This window comes from Aptenodytes forsteri, unplaced genomic scaffold (genome assembly GCF_000699145.1).
Source record: "Aptenodytes forsteri isolate BGI_AS27 unplaced genomic scaffold, ASM69914v1 Scaffold597, whole genome shotgun sequence".
NCBI lineage: Eukaryota > Metazoa > Chordata > Aves > Sphenisciformes > Spheniscidae > Aptenodytes > Aptenodytes forsteri.
The window spans coordinates 533,810-538,367 of NW_008795489.1; positions in this window are offsets into that span (position 1 = coordinate 533,810).

Below are 4,558 nucleotides of genomic sequence, written 5' to 3' on the forward strand. Positions count from 1 at the left end.
GCCCGGTGCTCCAGTTGCCGCCGTTTCGTGAAGGGCTCGCCCTGCTGCCGTGCCTTTCTCCCCGGTGCGAGTCCACGCTTCAGAGGGAGGCCCACACCTCAAACAGGATGGTTGCGTTGCACAGACAAGGAGCCTTTGCAGGCTCTCGTTCGAGAAGACAGCGTGTCTGAACCGATTTTCTACGTGCTCATCTTCAGGACACTTCCTCCCTCCCCCCCCCCGGCTTGTAAAAACCACCAGACCGACCGCTCGATCTGAACGACAGGGATAAATTCTCTCTAAAGTAAAAAAAAAAAAATAGATTGACCCCTTTTCTCTACAGAGCCGCTGCTAAGGACACCGGCTTTTGCACAAACCACGAACTGTAGCAGAAGTACGAGACAATTTATTGACAAAATCTGGAACATCCAAAAGCTTGGCACATGCGTGACTCGGTCCGGGGCACGAGGAGCACGAGCCGGCCTGATGGCCGCTGCATCCGTCAGTGTGAACCCTGGGCTCGTCTGCTCTGTTGTACTGTAGGAAAGACTCGTTCTTACAGGATAGCGGGTGCCCACAGCACCGAGTGTACGCTGAAATAACAGCTTGTCGGGAACTGCAGAACCTATGAAGCTGGCTTTAATAAAGGAATTCAGCTCTGCTAAAATACGATCTGTTATGGCATTTGTTTATGAAACTGGAAATGAGCTAAAATTGGCATACTGACACTACAAGAAGTGCTATTTATTCTCAAGTTTTCTTCTTTCTTTTTTTTTTTAACTTGATCACTCTTAGTATCCCCGGGAGATGGTTTTTTTCCTGTATTTCCATGACATTTCTGTATCGTCTGAACTGTCTAAAACATTCAGGCTGACCGGGGGTGGGAGAGGAAGTTATGAGTGGAACTGGGACAGGAGACACGTTACATACATCCCAGATAATCTGCTCCCTTTCTTTAACTTCAGTTTAGCTTTCTGCTGAATTGATGGTCAGACCTGCAATGGTCTTTGGAAGAATTTTTGGAACACATGACAGAGATTGAAACCTGGTGTTTGGGTTGAGATTTTTGAAGAATATAGAATATAAACCCATTGTTTTCTTTAAGAAGAAGTAAAACAGAAATTAAAATATTGTTAATGCATAGGTAAACAAAAACTGTCCTTTCATAAAGACTCACAAGGTATTTTATAAAAGATAGATTTAAATGTTAAATTGTAACTCAGTTAAGTATTGGGTATTTAAACTTTGGATGTTTAATTTTGAATCCAGCCACTCTCTTCACCAGAAGGGTGAAGGGACAAGGCTTTAGATCAGTTGACTGACCATTTAGGGAGTAACCTCCCTCCTTTTCTCATCCCACACACTACAGTCTCCAAGTGCATCTGGAAGCCTGTTTTTCCCTTGATTGATAAAGGACGCTGGCCAAATGTGGCCAAGGTGAAGCTATCCAGTCTCTTCTCTTGTGATCACAGCCAGCCATGTCATAGACTTACACAAACTGTCAGGAAAATAACCTTTACTGTTCTTAGGCATTTTGCTGCTGCATCTCCTCTTTCAAAACTTGTTTCCTTTGGTGGTTAGAAATATTCTACTCATTTCATGCTTAAATGTATTCATGGTCAATTTATACCTGCTTGTCATTGTGCCAACATTGTCCTTTAGTTTAATTAGCTTTTTTTCCTCTCCACTGTTTGCCTTCTAAAATATTGATGGAGACCAGTCATATCCCCTCTCAGTCCTCATTGACGGAGACTAAACAAGCTCTTTCACACACTCAGGTCTCCATTTCCCTGATCATCTTCACAGCTCTTTCTTGCATTTCCTCCAGTTTTGCATTTGTCTCAGGGATATGTGACCAGACTGTACCCATTATTTCATACAACGGACTGTATTACCTACACTAGGATTACTAACATTTTACCATTGTTAAAAACCTTTTTCATCATGTTGTCAAATCAGAATTGCCTGCATTGCAGCTGTACAACACTGTGAACAACTTTTGCATAGGATATTTTAAACCTCAAGAAGTTCAATACAAAAACTGAATATAAGTGATGAAGTAAGTGAATGTTTAAAGGACCGTTTTTATTTTCCCTACTTTATTCAAAGGCTTTAAATGTTTCCTGCACCCTGATGCTGACCATAACATTAGATAAGGGGTATCAGGAACCAGTACCATGCTTTAACCTACACTTAAAATCCCTGAACTGATGTTCTGGTCACAGGTCAATTTTATTTGCTTGGTGTACATTATAGTATCATTTATCTTGATGTAGGAGCTACAAGGGCTTGGATAAAATGGCCCAATAGACAGTCTGGTTAAAGGTACTGGCATGCTTTGCTGACAGTGTCTGTTTGCTGACTGCAATATCCAAATTACGCTAAATCTATAAACCCAGAGCACCTTTGTGTTGGTTAAATAAATGCCTAAAAAGAGCCTGGATTAGAAAACTCATACCCTGCCTAAAATGTTCAATACAAATGCTAAAGTGAATGCCATAGCCTCAAAATAAATCTCTAAAATTGAAACTAGAAAAAAAAACCCTGCATCTCAGTTCCAACGTGAAGGTCATTGGAAAGGGTTAGTTAGAAGCCCAAAAGTACTTCAGAAACTAGTGCAGCTCACCTTATTGAACTTACTCTATAGGGTGGGATGACATAGAAATTATTCTGTTTCTGAAACTCAGAAGTGAAACAAAGCACGTTAAATGTACTCACTCAGAGATGAGATTGCATAGACATTAATTACCGGGCAGGCTCAGTATCTGCTATATACAAGTGTAGAAGCTGCTTAAGTGCACATACTTCTTCAGTAACCTTCACCAGAAGTGCAGGCACATCCCAAATGGGATCACAGGGATCACATAATGGAGGCATATCTTATCCAAGGCCCAGCAGGAGGTGTGAGGTCTGAGTCTTCTTCACCTCGCCATGGTGGGGTTGCTCTGTGTCCCACGGGAGTCACTGCCAGATGTGCAGCCCTCGCACCCACTAAGCCATTTCTTTCATGCCTGTGCCATGGTGTTGGCACCATGTATCTTTTCAGAGACCTGCAGCTTATTTTAGAAGGAAGAGAAAGGAGGTAACAGTGAGATTGAAGCCCTTCAAAATTAGGAAACCTGAAAAGGGAGCCACAAGCTAGACATGGGTTTTGTTGTAAGCTGAGTAACAAAAGATACTGTAGTTTGATTCTAGAGCGGTGATGGCAGACCCTCGGCACACCTGAGGACATGCTGAGGATTGATGATGTCCCATTCCAGTTCTCTTAGCTAGTTAGTACAAAGACACACCAGAAAACAGGTTAGAAGTCAGTTCTGGAAAGTTCATAGTGAAAAGAGTCTCTAGAGCTGTGAAAAACAAAGTTACTAATCAGTATCAGGTATTCCTCATGTAATAGTATCTCAAGACCTCGGAGGAAAACGGAAGCTCCATTGTACTAAACATCACATCCTACACCTGCAAAATAAATAAAGTAGTTCTTGGTTTTGCAATGTACTTCTCAGTACATTAGGTTGTGGAGAAGACATACACTGTACTATCAGGTTACTGGTACAAGGCAGACAACATGCATTTCAAATTATTCTTCTAACCAATTCAGTTTTATTTTAAAATTTCCGCAGAAGCTGCAGAGTCAGCCAATGTCTCTCTTAATCTGGGAACAGATTTTGGACAAGGCATATCCCTTCTTCTTGGGGGAGGGGATATAACTAGTTAAGGTTTAATTCTCTGCCTAGCCACATGTTTTCTTTGTGACTCAGGGCTAGATCCGTAAAAGAACTTTAGTGGGGACTCCACCTCACCTTCTCGTGACTACCTAAAGCTCCAACTAGTACTGGAACCCACCTTTTTATTGCCAAAGTTAGTAGACTAACCCAAAATATACAAGTTATTTCAGAACTGGAAGGAATAGATCTCTCCAGAAGATCTTTTCACCCTCTTATTGGCCCAGGTCTGTTTAGAAGACATTTTTAAAGTTTAAAAGTTCATTATTCTTCAGAGCAAGCGTGATACTGGATATTCATTGGAGAAAAATAGAATGTCATATTCATGGTTACAGTGTCTCTCTCTGACTGATTCAATGGCTAAAGTGAGGGTGTCAGCTTCTTTCCGCCTGCTTCAGATGACATTTCTATGTTTACAGATTTTTTGTTTTATGTACAGTCTACAACATTTGCCAGCTTAGGTAACATCAGTAGGACTGTATGCTCCATGTAAAATTCCACATACAGCAATAGACACAATCTTAACTGTTGAAAAGATGTTCATTATTTTATGACTTATGTCTTTAGCTTATTTTAAAACAGATTATATGTTACAACAGCTGCCAGACGATAATTTAAAGCAACTCATAGCATAGATACATGCAGTAGGGAACAGCCATTATCATCTTTACTAATTGAAATCTGTGGACAAAAACATGTTTCTTACATGATTTCCAAATATCTTTATAGGAATATAAAATGCATGTGACAGGCTGAAGTCTTCCATTACACATCCTTCAGAATTAAAGTCCTTCTAGAACTACCTAGCACTGCAAACAGCACCAATTAGACTTAAGTTTGCGTTATGTTTCAACTGC